The sequence below is a fragment of the Octodon degus genome, unplaced genomic scaffold (genome assembly GCF_000260255.1).
Source record: "Octodon degus isolate 3935 unplaced genomic scaffold, OctDeg1.0 scaffold00005, whole genome shotgun sequence".
NCBI lineage: Eukaryota > Metazoa > Chordata > Mammalia > Rodentia > Octodontidae > Octodon > Octodon degus.
The window spans coordinates 18,744,348-18,767,178 of NW_004524581.1; the positions used below are offsets into that span (position 1 = coordinate 18,744,348).

Consider the following 22,831-nt stretch of genomic DNA (forward strand, 5'->3'; position numbering starts at 1 on the left):
AGCTCAGCCCACCAGGGGGCGGGGCTGGCTGGCATGTGGTGCTGGGGGATTGAACCGCGGTCCCTGATGCTTTGCCAAGCTTGTTCTAAGTAGGTGCCTCAGACCACTGAGCCATCTCTCCAGCCCCACTTGTAGCTATTCTTAATCTCTTGAGACTTCATGTGAATTTTCACTTGCTTTTTTCCAATGTGTTAAAAAAAAAAACCCACCACTGAGTTGTGTATTCCAAGATTTGATGCTGCAAACATTTCAATATTACCAGAGCTTCAGTAGAGTAGACCCTGAATTTTTTACTGAATAGTTGTTGGAGTTCTGCACTGTCAGCCACAGGTTAGTAGTCATGAAAAGTTGCACTTTTTGTGGAAGTTCCTGGTTGACAGCATTTAACCTAGAAGACTTGAGGAATAAATGGTTCCAAAGAATTCAGGCAAGTGGATGAGTTTAATATTTATTTGGTTGGACAGTCAACTTCTATGAACATATCTCAGGATTTCCTAGAAATAGTGTCCTTTCTTCTGGTTCCCATTCATCAATGACTGAATGAAACCATGAATCCTAGCACGGCAGAAAGAAATATATGTCTTCCAGGCTCGGGGCTTGCTACAGTTGATCTCCAGGAAAAAGTTAAATGTTCCTTTGTTTGGGGCACAAATATGAATGTGAAAGAGCTCCATTCCAAGAGTAATATGTAATGACAGGTACATAGGACATATTGAAGAAATGTGAAAATTCTCCATTTTATGCATAGCCTGGGAGGGTGGAACTTCTTGGACATTGCTCACTGGCTCATAGATCCCTCATGGGGATCCCAACCACCACAGGATGTAGAGGATGAAGAAAGAGCTGGTGCAAAGTACTCAGAGCTAATCACAGTTTTGGAGGGATAAATACTGTTAGAGCAAAATTTTTTAAACTTGAGCGTTTTGTCACAGACCCATAGGTCTACATGTGGTTTAGCTTTTGTCCCGAATTTTTGGAGCTTAAATTACATCTAAGACAGAGAAAAGAGATTATATAGAAAAAAATATGTATATGTATATATATGTATATGTATATATATATGTGTGTGTGTGTGTGTTTTATTTATTTTTTTAATCATTACGATGTTTCATTCCACATGTATCACGTGTATCAAGTCAGGAACAGAAATTCAGAGCTCAACTATAGCATTCTAACTTTTAAGATTAATAATAACCAGAATTGTAAAACTTGCATCCATAGTATTGAAGCTAGAAAAAATAGAAATGTTAAAATTAAAAAAAAAAAATCCATTTGACTGAGGGAGAGAATCACAGAACTTGTTTCAGTGACACTGAAACTTGTGGACACATTGCCCAGTGTCGAGACTACTCTGTTCCACAGGTTCTCACTGAGAAAGAGATTTCTCCATTTCTCTGTCTCCATTTCAGGGTCCCAAGTGGAAGCAGCTATTATGTAGGTCTGTGGTAATATTTTATAGAAAACAAATGCCCAATTTCACTTGATATTTTCTTTTCAATTTGCTTTTTATAGCAGACCAATTGATTTCATCCTGAACATAATATTCTAGATATCCTGAGCTCCTGGGAACAAAGTCACATAATTCCCAGAGGAATTGCTCCAAGTCATCAATTAATATGTAACCTGTGACCACGTTGTTCATTGGATAATCCTGAAGCATGAAGTACATCTGCTTTTCTATAAGTGGAGCCCTTAAAATATTCTCTTCTGTGCTTTTGGATAATTCTTTTTCAGTCTCTGTGGCTTGTTCACTGTTTTCCCTAATGGTATTTATTTTATTTGATGTTTCTTCATCATTATTTTCTGTTGGAAATTGTTGGTCTTGTCCCCAAATAAAACTATCATTTTTTCTTTTTATTTCTTTATGCAGGCAAGCAGATGGCGGAGTGAAATGATCTAAAGCCACTGAGATTTGTATTCAGCATTAGCTACAGTGAGAGATAGCAGGCATGAAAAAACTGTAGCGTTGTCTTCTATGTAATCAAGGCTCTGATAAATTTTCAGCATGTCAGGATGTGAGGCATCACAGCTGAATGGGAAGTTGGCAATGGTGGGGTCACTGACCGTCCCTCCTTCTGTCACCCAGAACTGCCTGAAGTCCTGGCCGACAGTGCCACAGAACCACCCGCGCTGCCCTCAAAATGTGGTGCCTCCTGGCTGGGAGGACCTATATATTGGTTTTAAACGTGTGCCTGAATTGAAAACAGTTTACTCTTGCTTGGAGATACATTTGCATTTATTTTTCTGGGAATGCAGTTTTTTTGAACTCTATGAATCACTTATCCCCTTTGTTTATTTTTTTGAGTGTTATATATTTATATTACCTTTCTTTAGTGTTTTGATTTTATACTTTTAAATCTTCCACCATTACTTCAAAAATCAGCATAAATTAACACGGATATACATTCCTCAAAACTTTTTTTCTCTAAGGGCTGGCCAAATAGTTCAGCGGATTAAAGCACCTGCAAGCAGGCGCAGGGGCCAAGAATTTGGGCCAGGAGTTCAGTCCCTGAGCCTGCTGTGCTGGCCTCATCCCTGGGGCACACTGAGATGGCAATTAAGACTGGGTGTGTTGGTGCATGCTTGTAATCCCAGCACTTGGGAGGCTGTAAGCAGGCGGATCACTATGAGTCTGATCTAGTAGTGAGACCCTGAACACCCTGTAGACCCTTCCCAAAATACAAACAACAACAAAAAAACTTTTTTCCCTTTTAATATTTCCCCAGTCAAGTCCATTTCTTTGGGTTAAAATGTTCCTTCCTGATTTGAAAGTTGCCATATTAACTCTATATCACACCTTGATAATTTTTCTGTAACATTTTTTTTTTGTTTTCCATAATATTTCTAAACTTAGTGACAATCACGGTCAGCTGATCTACTCTCATGATATTGTTGTCAAAGACTAAATTGACTCTAGATTAACTTACATATTTTCTGGGATAAAGAGTCTTACATATACATGGAAACTATAACCCATTGGATAAATTTATGAATGTTATATTTTCATTACTCCAGAGCTTTCAAAGACAAAGTAATTAGAGCTCATGGTTAATAGGAGACTATAAATTTTCTTATTTTTTCCCTCTAAGCATTTAAAAGCTTAAGTTGGTCAGCTAAAACATTATTTAGTAAAATTATAAAATTTTTAGTTATCTCTTTAATAACCAAACTCATCTTTACTTATCACATTAACATTTTATTCAAAAAGATATAATGTACAATTTTACTTTATTCACGTGTGATCACATTTGAGACATTAACAGTGAAATGCAATAAGAAACTAGCCTAAGAATTAGGAATTTCTATGAGTCCCTAGACCATTGTTTTCTTAGAACTATGTTAACTTTTATTGTGTTACATACTCCAAGGAAAGAAAGACTATGTCATTATGATATAGTTGAAATTCATACATTCTCTAATTGTCTCTTATGGGAAATGCATGAACCAGTTCTATTTCCCTGTCAGTGCAAAAACAGAAGCAGAATTTTTATCTTTAATAAAATATTCACATATACTTTCTGCTTTGTTGTTAGCTTTCTATCACATTATCCAAATATCTGAGCTAAGTGAAGTGCAGAGGTGGGTGACCTTTATTTTCTTTTTAACCTTGACCCTGACACAATAAGCCTGATAGGTTACCAGAATTTGAACCTAAAATCTCAATAACTTTGGCTGGTGACTACATCAGGGTGGTAGTTCTTTTCAAACCTTATATGAAATATATCTTTTTTTTACTCTCTTTTAATAACATCCTGTCTGTTTTAACTTTTGTTTTCAGTAATCCTAGAAATAAAAAAGGAATGGAGGAGTATACAGTGTTTACAGATGAAAATTTGTGGCATGGAAATATATTTTGTATTTATCTCCAGGTAAAAGCAATAATGATGACTGTATGTTTTCACAATAGGCCACAACCTTAAGCTTTCTAACACAGAGTTATGTAGGGAAAGATAAATATTTTAGGAATTACAATAGTTAATGACTTAGTCAATTTTCTAATTGCTGGGGAAAACACTTGATAGCCATATCTTAAGGGTGGAGAGATTTATTTTGAAAATGTTTCAGTTAGACATTAACAGATTCTAAAGCATGAGAGCATTTGTGTCATGGTGGCCATGGAGTAGAGAGAGAAGAGAAGCTCAGGGAAGGGAGATGAATCCTTTAAGATTGTGTCCAGATGACTGACCTCTTCTGACCAGATTCATCCCTTAAGAACAAGTCATCTATACTCCAACAATCATAGCACCACCCATAGGTCCTGCCTCTAAGTGCATTATATATATATATATATATATATATATATATATATATATATATATATATCCTAATAATAGAAAGCAAAATTTGGGTTCCAAATGGAGCAGGCCCAAGTACCTGTATGGAGCCAGTCCAGCATGCAGGATAGTTTCCTGAGGGGCCTTGTAGAGTTAGCAGTTGGTGGTTGAGGTGAGCCAGTGGTATTTTGGTATACAGACCCACAGAACAGAACTGGATGGTCAGGGACACCATTTTATTTCAAAGAGTTCAGGTTAAACCACAGCAGCAGAACACTCTCAGTTTGCTTCACTGCCAAAGTCTGGCAGTGGAAGGAGGGAAGATCCATCCAGACACAAAGGACTGCAAGCAGCTGAGAGGCAGGCTAGGGGAACTTCTTCTGGGAGTTAGGAATCCACTCCAGAGTCTGTCTTGACTTGCAGGTCTGAGCAGGAAATCAGCCTTAGTCTGTGGTGGGACAAGGGCACGCCCTTTTCCCTATGACCAGTGGGTAAAAGGAGCTACTGGTGTGAAACAGAAGAAACTGTGGAAGGTCCAGAAGGAGCCAACTCTACACAAGTCTGGGAGCAACCCAGGTTGTTCAAGTAGTTTTCTTTTTAAAGTCTGGTTGGAGATTTGCTTTGCTGCATTTTTGTTTTTTATTATTGTATTATTTTTTAACCTTGATTTTTCTTTTGTTCTATTCATCTTTTTTCTCTTCACACAACTATCTATTTTATGATACTTTCACATGAATGAACATAGTCTCTGCTCTTTATGGTTCACTTCGATACTCTTTTGCTTTCTCTTTCATTCTTTCTCTCTTGAACTCTTATCAGGTCTCCCTACCAGAGGGCACCACAGCAACTGGGAGAGTGTCACAGAGACAAATACGGTAAGGATAAATGGACATGAGAACTGTTCCCAGCTGAAGAACAGTCATGGTCCCCACGCCAACAGGCAACGATGAGCTCTATACTCAGCACAAATCTAACTGTAAACTTGGTGGGATTACAAAGCACATTTCTGAGATCTGACTTGGACAGTACCACAGAACTTTGGACACCAGAGGAAATTTTCTAATTTTTTTTTCTCTTTGGTTGTTCGAATGGTTTTCTTTTTAAAGTCTGGTTGGAGATTTGCTTTGCTGCATTTTTGTTTTTTATTATTGTATTTTTTTAACCTTGATTTTTCTTTTGTTCTATTCATCATTTTTCACTTCACACAACTATCTACTTTATGATACTTTCACATGAATGAACATAGTCTCTGCTCTTTATGGTTCACTTCAACACTCTTTTGCTTTCTCTTTCATCCTTTCTCTCCTGAACTCTTATCCAGTTTCCCCAAAACTTGGCTGATCATCCTTTACCCTTACTGCATTGCTTCTACTATGTTTCTGCTTATTTCTCTCTCTGTTTGGTCACCTTAAATACTCTCCAAAGATGAAAACATTAATCCACCAAGAGGAAACTCATTGCATACAAGATCCTGGTATATACTGCATTTTGTTATATAACTGCCTATGGCACCAAAGTAGTCGTTATCACAGTTTGTTAGGTGCTTGGCTGTGCTTGATGCTATTGTTATTGCTAATTGTACTGCTTTAGCCAGGACAGCATACATGCTGTAATGTTTTTCTCCCTCACGTTACAACACTGTGATTGTCCAAAGAGAGCGGCTGAGGCTGGAAACACTTTGGTCCTCAGAAAAACATCTTGTCTGAGACAATTCCAGTCCTTAGTTCACTGACTCTGTAAAAGCATAAATGCTCTACAGTCCTTTTCTCCCATCAGAAAGAGGCCCCTGCTTCACCGCAGCTTTTACCTCTTGTTTTTATTTTATAAATCCCTTCAGTTTTCCCCCAGGACCATTAAATTCCATGTGGGTCATGCAGATTAATGATGAACAGGGAAACCCAATAAGGAAAATTCTTCAGCATCAGGATGCGTCTCAATTTTGTGTGCAGAAGGGAGGCAGAAGTATATTGGTAGGTCAGTATTTGACACAGGAGTGCACTGATATTGGCAATTATCAGATGTAAAAATTGGGACATGGGGATCTACTTATGTTAAAATAAGAGAGACAGGACTCAAAGAAGCAAAAAGGAAAAAGGTGTATTCATTTATTAGTAGGTAAAAATGGGACCAATAGAGTTACAAGAACAACAGATGTACATAGATGTATATAAACATGTTTGTTGTATTCTTGATTCCCAGAGAAAACCAGCTTACATTTAAGACCATCACAAAGTCTTGGCTTAGACTACTACTTTAAAATCAAGTAGCAGAAAAATGAGGGCAGAGAAACAGCCCACCAGCAGAAGTTAAACCTTTTAGCTTTGTTCAATCAGATAACACAAACAAATTTAAGTTGTGTGTGACTGGCTCAGAGTCACATGGTTCTACCAAGGGGGGAAATGCAGGCCAGGTGCAGGGAGGGCCTTTTGATCCAGTCTTAGGAAGACTCAGCTGGGATTTCCCAGTTGCATGCATGTTTGTGTGCCCTGTCTAGCTGTGGCTGATAGTACATACCACCAAGCACAGGCCTGGGTACCTGGGGTCAAATAGGCAGGAAATGCTTGAAGTGTGCCCTGGGTCTCACTAAGGCATGTTGATTGTGCTTTTTTGATACCAAAAGTTTACTTGGTACAAATGGTGCCTCTGTTTGGAATCCTAGCAGAAACAGGACATCTAGCAGCTAGAGTGGGAGTGGTGTCACAGTGCCTGTTGTTAACTGACAACAACAATGGCTATGAGCATCCTCATTCCTTTTTTTCCTCAGGAGCTGGATCCCAAGAAAGCTTCTTGGGTGCAAGACTTACCTACAGGGTGGCCACACTTGTTATGCTACAAATGTGCACTCCGCTGTTAGAGTGACAGCAGCCCAGATCCAAGGAGGGAGAAAGCCAGCTGCAGATGTGGTGACCACTGCATCCCTTCCAGAGGGGAGGTGTGAGTGGTTGGTGGAGCACATTGCCAGTACTAAAGCAGGTCGATGAGCCACTGCTAACAGCTCACCCAGCCTTGAGGTCATAGAATGGACGTTGCAGCCCGAGACAGGAGTACAAATACAGGTTAAAATTTCTACCTCACAGAAAAGAGTCTAACAAGGAATAGAGTCCTTTTCTCTCTTCACTAAATTGATAAAAGGCCTTTACATTTTCCCCTTAAGGTGATTAATTTAGGAGACTCCATCCTCAAGGTAAAAAATTCTGTCGTAAAAATTATATTTCCTAAAATTTACAATAATGAGGATATTAAAAAAAAAAAGATCACTTAAAACTTTCTTGGTTTCTAATAAAGTTGATTGCCTATTTTATATTCATAAATTTGATTGTTATAGAAAATCCTTGATGCTTTACAAACAGGTATGAAGGTTTAGAGTACAATCTGAGAGCAATGGTGTGAAAACAATTACTTGATTTTGACATCCATTTACATAATCACAGGCCTGGTAGTGGCCTCCAAAGGGGTGTAAGCTATGATAACTCCTTCATATTTGGGTTAACTTCTCCAATTAAGAAAAATGAACCCAAACTGCTCAGATCCAGGTTAATCATTTTACAACACTAACTGATATTCAGACTTTTAAATATCAATTGTCTCTTCCCAACTCAACATATGTTCACTGGGGTTCTCTGGTAGTCTTACGGTCCTTTTCAATGGATTTTGTTGTGAGGTGAAAACTCTTGTTTCCTTTTCTTTAGTTCAGTAACAGTGGTTATGCAAATTTGCATCCTTTTGGTAATCTACATTGGCTAACATTTCTTGTGTTATTGATTGTAATATAACAATGAGTTAATTCATTTGCTTCTATTTTCAAAGATGGGTCATCTTGGGGGTAAAGGAGAATATGTGACCACTTCCTCTTTTGAAATATAGGATACAGCTTCTCACTGTATGATCAAAATTCAATTACAAAACCAAAATGGGAATCTTTCCCTATAAAATTAACTCATCATAATAGACTTCACTTGGCAACTTATACTATTACCTTTTAAAATTCTACACAAGATGAAAGTACAGCAGCAGGCAGACTATTCAAGTAGGTAAAACAAAGAGCTAATTCAGAGTTAAGGATATGTTTGTGTTTTGCTAGAACATGCTGTCTGGCTGTATCATGAAGTCAGATCTAATGAAGTTGACAATGATGAGGCCAGATCTGATCTGGGGCCCATCGAAAGAATTGACCCAGAATGCCCAGGAGATGGTAATCAAATATGGAATCAAAAGTCTGAATAGGTGGTACAATATATAAACATAACTGAGCTGAAAATTACCAGTATTTTTAAGATAGAAAAAATATAAGAAGGCCTATTCATTATAGAGGCAAGATTGTATTCCTTCCATTTTCTTCTTCAAAGAGATCTCTGCTAATGGATGAAGAACAAAAGCTGACTAGTTTAATTATAATTATGAATTTCTGAAATTGTAGTAAAGTTACTATATTTCAATTTGGTCAAAAATAAAATTTAGTAAGCTGAACAACTAATTTGAGGACAACAATGTGCAATAAAACAACCATTGGTGAATTCCTGTTATTTTGTTTAGTGAAATACTGTATTTTTTCTATTTTTTTACTACTTTTTATTCTTTTTTATAAGCAGAATATATTTATTGGGAGAAATAAAGCTCATATCCTAAAGAGGGACAGGAGAGGGGCCCTGAGCAGGCCCTTAAAAATAATTCTCTTAAAAATAATTTAAAAGGGGCCAGAGAGATAGTGCAGTAGAATAAGCACTTGCCTGGCAAGCACAAAGTCCTGAATTCAATCCCTAATACCGCCAAAAAAAAAAGTTAAGAAAAGATATCTGAGTGCACCCTGATTTTTTAAAAGATATTTGTTATTTTGTTCTGTGTACTTGTTATTCCATGAATAGCTACTCCTTTTTATTTCTGAGCTCAACATTTTTTTTATCTATCCATCTTTCTTTTGTACTTTTGTATCAGTTATTTATAATACAAATTGAGTTATATACTTAACAGCATGCTTGCACTTGGGTTAGGATTACCAGCTGATCTAAGTAGGGTCAAATTTGGCTTTTTCAGGACTCATCAAAAAATTAAACTATTTAAGCAAAAATCCCTTAGGTTGGGGAGAAATTAGGGGAGAGGACCCCAATTGGTGAATAGAGGTGTGGCCAACCCTTGTTCATTATTAAGGAGCATCAAAGGATCTCAATAGTCCCTTGGGAGACAGGTTCAATCATTTGGTCATGGTCAAAATGTAAAGTTTTCCAGAAAAAATACAATAAAGTTTTCTCATAAAAGATGCTCTTGGTACGAAACTAGATAAAGCAGGAAAGGTTTTCCCATGTGTATGACAATTCATTATTTTAATCTCATGGTGTATTAAATATATTGATAATTCCAGGTGTACAAGTCTTCCAAAATGTAGAACAAAGATCACTTATGGTGATAAGACATTCCTTCAGATTCAGACCTCTGCCTTTAAGATAAACTTCTGTGATTTTGTGTACATAACACTAAAGGACAACAAATTAGATAAAATATTCTAATGCATTAGAGATTACTGGTTAAAGGTGTTATGTCACAATGAAAAATTAAGAATGTTACAAAATGTCGTCATGATTTTCATGCTCCAAATTTATATATGGCTTTGATTTTTAAACATCTGTGTAAAAATATGTAGCTATTGTCTGTTAACACTGTATAAGGATCTAAATTTTAGAATATCCATCAAACAATGGCCGTGACTCATTCACATGGCTGACACTGACAAAGGATCTATAAAGTGCAGTACAGGGTTCAGGATAAACAGTGTTAACAGTCAAGTCCCGAAGGGACTTGACTGTCTGTGTCAGATGCAAAAGTTACATTTTTTGTTATGTAGTTCTTGTTTTATCTTCGTCTTAACCATCCAGCAGAAAAATGTAGAAACGAGGTATGAAAAGTGAAGCCATGTTAATATGCTGAGCTGCAGAAGGCTCAAGTCAGATTCGGACATTGCCAGTCCTGTGGATAACCCACTACTATTGTGGAGTACTGCACTATATTGGAATATTTTGCTGAATTCATGTACCTACAATATTTGGATGGCAATGGAATACCTATCTCTGACAAAACTGAACAAAAAAGGTGATATAAATGAAGCACAATCTTGTATCTGTATATACAAAATAGTTAGGATAGATATATAGCTAGTTTCTCTTATTTCAATAAGAAGAAAATCCATACTAGTAGTGTTTGGACAGGATATCATGTCTGCATCTTGTGCTATGAATGACTATTACAAAGACAACAATATGCAATGTATTAATTGTTGTAACTCCCCTACTAACCTGTTTTGAAGCTGTCACATTGCAATTTTTTTCTCAATAAAATTAATAAAAAATAGAATATCCATGGTTGTTAAAATAATGGTTTCAAATAAAATAAAATAATGGTTTCATTTTATGTTATAAGGTGTTTGATATTCAGATAAGACAGTGATGTTGTTTACTGCATCCATTACAAGGTAATGTCATCAATCTTCTATTTTGGATATTTAACAGCTGAGGTTTGGAGACCAAAAACTTAGAGAGAAAGATGGGCTAAGAGCATAGCCAATATTTTGGCCCTACCCCTCCATAATCAATGAGGACCCAGGACATGAGAGAACCTCTGCTGTAACCTCCTATAATTTGAGTCCTTGATTTTCTGATCAAAGAGATTATGGGAACAAGGAGGAAAGTGATTCAGGGACGTGTAGTGTGCCTGAGGAGAGTCACCTGGAGAGGAAAAAGTCTCTCAAGCTATCACAGAAAGCAACTTGGTCAAACAATGGGCATGATTCATCCAGATGACTGACACTGACAAAAGAACTAAGAGGTGCTACTCTTGGTTCCAAGGTAATTACTAAGGAAACTCAGTTGACTTTGATAGATATCAAGGAATTGGTTAATACAGGTCTGTCCTTATCTTGGTCTTAAACATCCAGCAGAAAAATATAACCATAAGATTCTACCTAGGCACACTTTCCACCATAGAATCATTTTCCTCTGTGGTTCCATAATGTCCTTGATCAGAAAATCAGGGGTTCAACTGAGTAGTAGGATGCTGCAGCAAGGTTGTCTTATATCCTACTTCCTTTTTTTCCCACAGCATCTCCAGTGTGGAGATTCCTTAAAAAGTTAGGATTGGAAGGGCTGGGGACATAGCTCAGTGGAATAAATGCTTACCTTGCACGTTCAAGGTCCTGAGTTTGATCTCTGTTACCACCAAAAAAAAGTTAGAATTGGAGAACCCACTCAAACCAGCTATTCCCTTCCTGGATATTTTTCCAGAAGAACTGAAAACCTCATACCACAGCAATATATGTGCACCCATGTCTATAGCAGCACAATTTGTCATAGAGAAATCCTGTAAACAACCCAAATGCCCATCAATTGAAGAATGGATAAAGAAGATGTGGCAATTTTATTCAGCTATAAGACAGGATAAATTTGAATCTTTTGTTGGCAAATGGATGAAACTAGAGAACATCATACTAAATGGACAAAAACTGAAAGCTTTCTCTTTTAAGTCAGGAACAAGCCAATTATATTTTTGTTCACTGTCACCATTCCTATGAATACAGTTCTTTTTTTTTCTATTTAGTATAGGGTCTACAGGGTCTCACTACACAGACTGGACTCATAGTGATTCCTGTTTTCAGCATCCCAAGCACTGGGATTACAGGTGCACGTCACCATGCCCAGTCTCAATCACTGGCTCAATGGGTCCCAGGAGTGGGGCCAGCACCTCAGGCTGGGGATTGAACCTCTGACCCTTGCATCTGCCTAAGAATGAATATAGTTCTAGAAACACTATGCAGAAAAAAATAAATGAGACAGAGAAATAAAAGGAATAATTATTGAAAAGGAAGAAGTGTAATTATCATTATTCATAGAAGACATGAGACTCTACATAGAAGACCCCCAAATTTATAGCTTTTTAAAAACTGTTGTATTAAATCAGTTGGAACCAAAAGAAAGAACAGTAAGACTTGATTAATATTGTCTTAGAGGACTCCTAAGTTCAATTTTGCTCTGAGTCACAAGCCATTGAAACTTCTCACATTTATTGAGGGATAAAAGCAGGCTAACGAATGTGCATAACTAATTTTGTGAATGTAAACTACTATTTCTGTTGTCTTCCAGCATTCACCAAGCTCTAAGTTCACATAATGCTAGTCACTAACATCACAGGTGAAGGACCAAAGAGCAAACAGAGCCCCTCCAGGAAATGCTGTTGTTTATGACCTTGTATCCCAGCTTGTTGGAATTTATAAGAGACAACAGTTCTCCTTGGGTTGCTTTTCTTGCTTTGCTCCCTTGGGACATTAGGCTTCTGTCTCATATCATAATAAACACATTTGGGATGGCCAGATAGCTCAGCGGATTAAAGTGCCTTCTTAGGCAGACCTGTGGACCGGAGGTTCCAGACCCAGCATGCAATGCTGGCTCAGCCCCCGGGGCAAACTGAGACAGTGACTGAGACTGGGCCTGATGGCGAGTGCCTGTAATCCCAGCTCTTGGGAGGCTGAAAACAGGAAAATAACAAGTTGGATCTGTGTAGTGAGACCCTGTACTAAGTACAAAAAATCCCCCAAAACAAAAACTCCCAATAAGAAACAAATTCAATCATGTAGATAGAAAGCAACAACTAAATGAACCAATAGCATTTCTGTACACAAACAAAAAACACACTGAGAGAGAAATTAGGGAAATTGTGTCTTTCACAATACTACCTCAAAAAATGAAATATTTAGGAATCAATCTCACAAAGGAAGTAAACAATCTCTACAGTGAAAATTACAGTACTCTGAAAAGAGATTGAAGAGGATTTCAGAAAATAAAAAAAAATATTCCTTGCTCCTGGATAGGAAAAAACAATAGTGTGAAAATGGCACTCTCAAAAGTGTTACACAGATCCAATGCCAATTCAAATACCATGAATATACCTCACAATTTTAGAGAAAACATTCCTAAAATTAATCTGAAAGAGAATAGACCTAAAATAGCAAAAGAAATCTTCAGCAACAAAGGAAAGGCAGGAGGCATCACAATCCCTGCTTTGAAATTATACTAAAAAGCTACTGTAATAAAATGAGCACAGTAATGGCAAAAAAACAAACAAAATAAAACAACAGCAACATAAAAAACCAGACCTGAGGATCAACAGAATAGATTGGAAGATGCAGACACAATCACAAACACACCCAGCCACTTTATCTTTGACAAAGTAGCCAGGTCAAACATGTTCACTGGAAGAAAGATAACTTCTTTAATAATTGGTGCTGAAAACACTGGCTCTCCACACGCCTAGGGCTAAAATTAGACCCATTTCTATCATCAGCCACTAAACTAACATCAAAATGAACCAAAGATATAAAGTTTACAATAGGAACAAATAAATCCACTGGAGAAGAAAGTAGGTAGAAACCTTGAACACATAGGGGTAAGTAGGCAGTTCATGAACAAAAATCAAACTACATGGGAAGTGTTCCAAGTTTTTTGCATGTTTAAAGAAATCAACAGAGTGAAAAGAAAACCCATGAACTGGGGCAAAATTTTAGCTCAGTAACCTTCAGGCAAAGACTTCTCTCTAGGATATACAAATAATTCTTAAAAATCAGGCCACCAACATTCAAAGACCCAATGCAAAAATAATTTTCTGAAATGAATATGCACTTCTTAGATTAAGACATACAAGTGGCAAATACATATAGGAAAAATTACTGAATATCATTGATGATTGGAGAAATGCAAATTAAAACACCACTGAGATTTTATCATACCCCAGAAAGGATGACTAACATGAAGAAGTTAACCAATAAATACAGAAGGAGCTTCAGGGACAAAGAACCCTTCTCCACTGTTGATGGGAGTGCAGGCTGGTATAACCACTATGGAAATCAGTGTGGAGATTGCTGAGAAAACAAACAAACAAACAAACAAACAAACAAACACAAAAACTAGGGGCATTACACTAATAAAAATAAAACATTTATAAAATATACTTTAAAATAAACCTTTATAAAATAAACGTTTATAAAAATAAATGCAACTAGTGAAATCCTGAAAATAGTTGTCATACTGTGGTTACTCTTAAAAGATATTAGCCAATTATATATGCATTCCATAAATAAAATATTATGATAATGTTCATGGTGCACAATTACTTAAAGCAAAGTAAAAGAAAAATCCAAAGAAATTAACCCATGAACAAAATAAACGAAATACAGTATGTTGTATATTATTAAAAATGAGTGTGAGTAAAATTATAAAGACTAGTTAAATTGATTTGGGAAATCGGTACCAACTCAGAAAAAAGTTAAAACTGGATCGGTACTGCCCTTATAGAACCAGACACAAGGTACTGAGTGATCTAAATGTTAGAAACAAAGTCTCAAAATTTCTAGACAAAAAGGAAAACTACTGAGAAACACCATCCCAACTATGACTCAAAATGAAAAAACTTTAAAATTGTACAAATAAACTGACCTAAAAATTAAGTTTCATATCAGAAAAACGGCAAAAACAAGTGAAAGACACACTAGGAAAGCTATTTGAATGATAGTAATGTTCCCAATGTATGCCTACACTTCTAAAAGGAAACCAAGTCCTAGAAAAAGGGAGCCTTTCCGAACCAAAGGATTTCATACTTGTAGATCTGGGAGAGGAATACAAGAACATCCAGGTGGACAGACACCTGTGTTTAGGTCCTGAGCAGTGGACCCAGGAAGACTACAAAGATTTTGTATTCCCAGTCCAGTACAAAGCAGAAGACTCACTCTCACAGCCCGTGGAGAGCATGCAAAAATTCTGGGTGTCATGGCCCTTGCTCAAGGGACATGGTGACACCGTGGGGACCCTAGTTTTTCCAAAACACACTGAGGACGTGGGATGCCAGGGTCTTTAAATATGCTGCTATGGAATCTTCTGTATATTCTTCAGGGACGGTTGCATCAAAGAGTCTAGGTAATGTAGTCCTTGGGAACGGGAATATACCGGAACTATAGGAATCAAAGCCAGGCTGCCACAGGGAGGCTTTAGGGTATGGTACCTACTGGTGGAAAATTCTGAGGATTCTGGGTATGGTAGTCATTGCTCGGGCAACGTGCAACGAATTCTGGGTATTGCAGTCCGTGGCCAGGTTGAGGTTTCTGCATATTATAGATTTTGAGAGGATTGTGGCATAATCTTCAGCGTACCACAGCATTGTGGAAACATCTCTAAAGCTCACAGTAGCACAGTCATTAAAGCAGCACACTACACATTTCAGGAATTGTAGTCCTGATGCGCCAAGGATTTTGGGTAATGTCCTTACAGGGAAGAATTCGAGGAAGATTTGGGGTATTGCAGACCTATGTCTGAGCGTTGGATTCTGGGTAAGGTAGTCCACGGAGATGTTACTCCTCGTGGTTTCACCCCATTATAGTAGTCTAAGGCAGAGTTGTGTAGGATTCTGGGTACCTAAATCTATGCCCCCCCCCCCCCGAAGGATTCTGAGTATGGTAGTGTAGGAGAAAAAAAAAACGTGCTGAGAATCCTGAGTATTGTAGTCCTGTTGCCCCATGGATGGTTCTGAGTATCATACTCCATGGGAAAGTTATTCTGAAGATTCTGGATTGTTAGTCCTGGGGCTGTTGGTGAATTCTGGCTATGGCAAGCTACTGGTGAATTAAGTCAGACACAAAAGCTTAAATATCACATTGAGTTATGCTGGGAGAAGAGGATTGGGCTGAGCTATAGCTCGGTGGCGCAGCATTTAAATAACGTGTGAAAAGTCCTGGGTTCCATCCCTTGCACCCAAGAAAGTCAAAAGAAAATTATGAGAGGAAAAAAAAAAAGAACAAAAACAAATATGGATCACATGGGAAGGAGACCAAGAGCGGGACGGAGTGTGGAGTAGGAAGGAGGCAAGCTTGGAGACACTTTCTTAATGGGCAATGTTTTCTGCACGGTAACAAACAATGAGGCTAGGATCATTTAGGATTTTCTATTCTCCACTGATAGAAAACCACTTGACATTTGCCCTTGGAATTCTTGCCCTTCTTGCCCTTCTCATTACCACTTTCTTAGCATGTTATCAATTTGTCTCTATGTGCATGAATGTAATAAAAATGCATATTCAGCCTAAACATTGAAAGGAATACATTTTATGAGCTGCATACTTTATCTTTTTCTTAATATGAGATGTGTCGGGGTGAACTGAGAGAGTAGCTGTCTGTGCAGTGCATTCCCCAGAAGGAGGGAGACCGTCTGTGCCTGCTGGTCTCACTCTCCTTGGGACTCACTTCTTTTTTCTTTATGCAATATCTATCTCTTGAAAGAGTTTACATCTATTTTACCCTGAATTACCAAATACCAATTGTGTATGTTTATGAGATGCAATGTTACATGATTATATATATTTACTTATCAATTGATTAAATCAAGCAAATTAATATACTATATTCATCACCTCTTGCACCTTTCTACATGGATGAATGGGGACAGAGGTATTGTGCTTACATTACTATGACAGTGGTCAAGCAATAACTTCCTCTGAAACTAAAATTAAACCCTAGGTGGATGCTTTTAACTACCAAATGCTTTGTCCACTTTAATATATATGATTTTTTTCCTGAAGAAATGTGAGGATATTAAAAAAAAAAACTATTGGGGCCAGGGAGATGGATCAGTGGAATAAGCACTTCCCTGGCAAGCGCAAGGGCCTGAGTTCAATCCCCAGGTCCACAAAACAAAAAAACAAACAAGAAAAAAAACTATTAAATTTTCCAGTGACTCACTTAGGATACATTTTGCTCAAATTTTGTTTTGAGTCTTTATACTAACCTCATGTAAACAGCATGGAAAGCACCCTTTAATTTTGTTTTCTATAATCTGTTTTATTTAAGATATTCTTAGTAGCTCTCTTTTTGTTTTGATTTACTTTTTCAGGAGCAAGGCTTGAACCCTGGGCCTTCACAATGAGCTTCATGCTCAGAAGACATACTTTATTATGTGTGCATGTGGCAGGCACTTGCTTTTGTTAGACAGCCTGGCTGGGCTTGAATGCACAATCCTTCTCCTGCAGTCTCTGCCCATAGTGCTGGGGTTGCAGGCATGCATCAAGATGCTGGACTTCTATGCTTACATTTAAGAATCAAGTGGCCTGTGAACTCATTCTGGGTCAGATTGCTTCCTCATATTTGGGAAGTTTTCTGCTCATTTTTAAAAAATGTCATTTGTATTGACTCCTTCTTTCTCACTGATACCTATTAGTCTCACATTGTTCATCTTTGCATTGTCTTGCGAGTGATGAATTATTTTTTACTGCATCCTACTTGTTTTTAAGAGATCTTTTCTTACCTTTTCACTAGCTGCACCAGTGTCTGTCTTCACTTTCACTCAAACGTTTGCAAGCTTGTGATTGAGATTTTAATTTCCTCTATATCTCTTTGACTCTGCTTCATGTGATCTATTTCTTTCCTGTATTGCTCATTCAAGGAATCCGTCATTTTTCTAATCTCTATCTTTTTTTTATCAGTGTCTTCTTTAGAAGAAGTTATTAATTCTTTTGCTGTAGAGTTTTTTTTTTTCAGATTGGGTTACCTCCATATGTTTCTGTGGTTGAGTCTTTATTTCAGATGCTATGAATTCAGAGATTTCTTTTTTATTTCAGAAATTAATTCTGTTCTGAGTTCCTCTATACCTTTCTGCTGTTGCTTATATACTTTTAATGCTATTAATTCATACATTTGAGCTGAGCTAGCATCCTCTGCACTTGTTCTGGGTGGGCAATGGGTTTCCTCCATATGTTTCTGTATTTGATTCTTTACTGCAGATGCTATTAATTCAGATATTCCTTTTTTTATTTCCGATCTGAGTTCCTCTATACCTTTCTGCAGTTGTTTCTTTATTTCAGTTACTCTTGATTCATTGATTTCAGCTGTGTGATTCCCAATTTGTTCTGTGCTATTATCCTCTGCACTTGTTATGGGTGGGCTTGGAGTCTGAGATTGCATTTTGCTCCTTCTTGTTGTCATTTTGTATAGCACTGTCCTCTGACCTTTGTTGTAGAGCTTTGGTGCAGTTATAACCTTAGCACCTACTGAAATTCAGGTGCAGATCTACAAAGTTTGAATTCATCCAGCTGTGCCTGGTTTGGGTCTGGCTGCTGTGCTCAGCTTCTTCCTGCTGCTTCCCTTGAGAGTGAACCTGTTGTGCCCCTCTGGCAAGACATTCTGCTTCTGGACTAGCCGGGTGGTTCTGTCCCCTACTCTCTCTGCAGAGACTGCAGCTGCAGAGTTTCACTCCAGGCCTGTATGCCAGGCCTTAGCCAAGTCTGAAGAGGACAAGGAGGAGTAGGGGGGAGAGGAAGCTCTCCCACACACTCACCTGGCCTGGGCTAGGACTGGATCTGGGGGTCCTGAGAATGTGGCAGAAGTTCTCACTCACTCTGCGGGCGTGGAGTGGGGCTGTGGAGTGGTGGGGGGGGGGGGGGGGCAAGGGCACAGAAGAGGGTCTCACTCACGCTGCGTGCCTAGGTTTGGACCAGACAGGTCCCACAGCTGCAGGGTAGCTAGAAGCTCTCCCACGCACTCATGGGGTCTGGGCTAGGGCTGGATCTGGGGGTCCCAAGAACATGACAGAAGTCTCATTCTGGATCAGTGTATATTGCATATTCATTTCAACTCTATTTAAACCCTATATTGATGTTTATATAACTTCATAGATTTCAAGCATTTTGAGTAGTTACATTTTAATTTTAAAAAGTTAAAACAGATCTTTGATTAAGATAAATAGAATGAATTTAAAATTGCTTTCACAAATTTCTTCATGCCTGCATTCTCTAATGTTATGTTAATTAAGTTTGTCATGAAGTTGTTTCACTTTACCAGTCTTGTCTGAATAATATCTATTTTATTGATCTTCCCATAGAAACAAATATGCTGACTTCTTTAAACTAATTTTCTATTCTTCTCTCTTAATGCAGAATCATTTTACAAATTTTACTTTATTTCTTATTTTATTTTATTTCTTGGTGGTACCAGCAATCCAACTCAGGACCTTGCACTTGCCAGGCAAGAACTTATTCCACTGAGCTATCACTCTGGCCCCTACTTTACATATTTTAAGATGAACTGTCCACTTGCATTCAGGTAAAGGCATACTTCACATGCTCCTATGATTCTGTCTCATTTTCTTATCATGAAACCCAATGCTAACATATTATCTCTCCAAGTAGAATGGTCTTCTTTCTCCCTTTCCTTTCCATTTCTCTGGTATTGTCTTCTAATCTTTGTTTTGGTTTTCTGTACAGCTCAAGGTCATTTATCAGAGTGTATCGGTTTATAAATTGTCTGACTTGTTTACTGCCATTTTGCATTTAGTGAGGTTTGTGGTGTGGGTGTGTGCGCTTGTGTGCATGTGTGCATGTGTGTTTTTGAATGAGCAGGATTTTAAAAGTGGACCACTTCACAGGAATTTCTGTTTTGGACTGAAAGAGCTACTTTTTGTGGGTTTCAGTAACTTTATACAGAAGGACTTGTTTGTTGAAAGTGAACTTACTTTGGGCTTCCTCTGTTTTTAAGGTAGAAAGTTTGAGTTGTTTTTTACAATTTTTTATTCATGAGAAAAAAAGGTAAAATAGCAATGAAACAGTTTCACAACAGGTTAGTAGGACAGTTACAATAATTAATACATTGCATTGTTGTCTTCATAGTAGTTATTCAGAGGACAGGATGCAGATATGATATTTTGTCTAAACAATATCAGTACAAACCTTTCTTCTCATTGAACTAAGAGAAAGTAGTTGCATATCTATCCTATTTTGTATATACATATAAGTATATATTTATATATGTATAAATATATATGTATATATATTTTTCACTACAAAATGGTCCTTTATTTATATCCTCCTTTTTGTTTTGTTTTGTTTTGTTTTGTTTTGTCAGAGATGGGTGCTCCATTGCTGTTAGAGAAGCTGTATTTGGGGAAGTCTTTAAAGAACCTTTTCATACTTGATGCCAGTCCAAAGATTTTAGTTACTTCACTTCAGCAAAATAACCCAATATAGTCCAATAGTCCATAATAGTAGTGAGTTGTCAGCACAATTGGCAATTGTCCAAAGTTGTTGACTTGAGTTTTTTTATAGCTCAGCATATTAATATAGCTTTACTTTTTATACCCTGTGGTTACAATTTTCTGCTGGATGGTTAAGACCAAGTTAAAGCAAGACCTATGTAACTAAAAAATGTAACTTTTGCTATTGTATAAAGTCAGTCAAATCCCTTCAGGATTTACCCTGATACCATGTACAGTACCTTGTGGATATTTTGTCAGCGTTTGAGCAGACAGTCATGTGTGCCATCCAAAAATATGCAATTATACCAGGGTAACAGAATACAAATTCTATTGTTGTTTCTCTTTACAACTAGAGAGGTTAGTGTTTTTGATCACACAACACAGTTTAGGTGCATATCCATTCATAATGGTAAAATCCTTTAACAAATGAAACTAAAAAATGTATATGTTAATACACACCAGTTTGTGTATGTATATAACAGTATATAAGCTATGTACAATCATTAATCAATTTTACTTTCTTTAATACTTTTATCTAGTAATGTCATGTTAAAGAGCAATGACAAGCCTGCTTCATTCCTTTTGCAAAGATCAGATGTTAGAAGCACACAACGTGATGCCTTCTATTGACTGCCCACTGTTACATGAAAAATTTAATTTTAATTTACTTCTTTCTTTTATCTCCAGATCCAAGTTATCTAGATATAATTTAAACTTATTAATAATAATGCTAACGTTAAATTTTCAGTCCTTCTGTAACAGTTGTTTCATCATGTGAAATTGAGAAGTTTAGAAGTTTACCTAAGTGACTCATCCACTCTAAATCTGAGCCAGTAGATAATACAAGGGAAGAAAAGAGGCTTGCCTTCCCTCCTTTCTTGGGCTCTTTTTGCTTCTGCTGTCTTTCACTACCATGAACTGTTGCCCCTCTGACACACCACCCTGCTTTGTAGCCAGGGTGATTACAGAATGGAGCCTCCATAAACTGTGAGGTAAATAAGCCTTTCCTTCTTTATTTTGGGACATTGGATATTTTGTCTCATCAACAAGAAACATGATTAAGACAAATTCTTTTTTTTTTTTCTCTGAATGCCTTCAGGGCATGATTGGCTGGCTTGAGTTGTGGGGATCGAAGCACAGCAACCTGAGCCTGACTGCTTTGTTGAAGTAGCCACTTAAAGAACTGAATTAAGGGGCAGGCCCCTGACAAATTCTTTTTTGAGAGTTTGTATTTAAGACATATTCAAGTCAACATAACACAGGGATTTTAGAATTTTGTTTTGATTTTTATTTTATTATTTTGGTAAAATATTTTACTAAACTCTCAAGCTGTAATATTTTACTAAATTGCTATCCTAGGGATGGAGTTCCCTTGGCAATCTGATGAAAACAGTGGGATTTTGGGAACTACATTTAGCTTTCTTATTCAATAAGTAGCCAAAATAAGTACAATTCAATTAGTGAAAACACCTAAAAAAATTTAGAAGTTATCTAAAATGGAGAATAATATCAAAACAGTATGAAGAAACTATATAGTTGTCACAGATTAGAAATTGAATATTTTTTCACTTAATAGAACAGAAAATCACAGATTTACTTATTTCCTTTCTACAACAGACATGTATAAACCAAAATGAAGGTGGGAAGAGTCCTAAGACACAATATGACAGTAATTGTGAAGATAGAACTATGCTGGGAGCAGCTGGATCTGGAAACCGGTCAGATGTGTTAGGGCAGGACAAGGCCACCATGCCTTAAGCAGTCAAACTAACAGTCTTGAGAAAAGCATCCTGTCTGGATAATTTTAGCCATTAGTTGCTAGGCAGCCTTGTGTGTAATGCTACTAACTTTGCAAAAGTATAAATAAATGGGAACTAGGAATAGGGAGATGGGAAATGAAGAAAAAGAAAAGATGTAAGAAAATAAGGATAACATGGAAACAATGCTTTGTAAATAAGGAGAGGAAGATAGGTTGAATCGAGTGGAGGGAAATGGGAAAAAGAGGAATCAATATATAGCACATACAGGTACAAAGTCCCTAACAATGTGATTGTTATGAATGTCTAAATTGTACCAATAAACGTAACTTTTAAAAAAGGATGGAGAGTGTAGCTAAGTCAAAATATATTGAGTTTAATCCACAGTACTGATTTTTCTTGCTGCCTGACACAGTGCTGGATTAGCAGGAGTGCAGTTGTGGCTTTTTGCAGGTTAAGATTGGCAATAATATGAGAAAATGTTCTCTCACTTCCACCTTCCAGGCAAGAATATAGACAAAAAGCAACACTTCTGTGCTCCCCTGCATTGTCTTGTGATCTCCTGTCTTTGCTTATCTTCTGTCCATGCCCAGGCTTACAAATGTCTCTTTGGGTGTCTGTCATACCCAGATTCTCTAGGGTGAGCTTCTAGTGGACCAGTCATCATCACAGAAAAGTTACTCACCTGAAAAGACACCCCCCCAGACTGGGGAAAATTTAGGCAGCTTTTCTTCTGACTGTAAACTAATATCTAGGA

General features: G+C 37.4%; 1 pseudogene; it reads right to left on the reverse strand.

Moving 5' to 3' along the window:
- Positions 1-1,453: 1,453 nt before the first annotated feature.
- Positions 1,454-22,831, reverse strand: part of LOC101586963 — a 28,579-nt pseudogene continuing 7,201 nt past the window's right edge.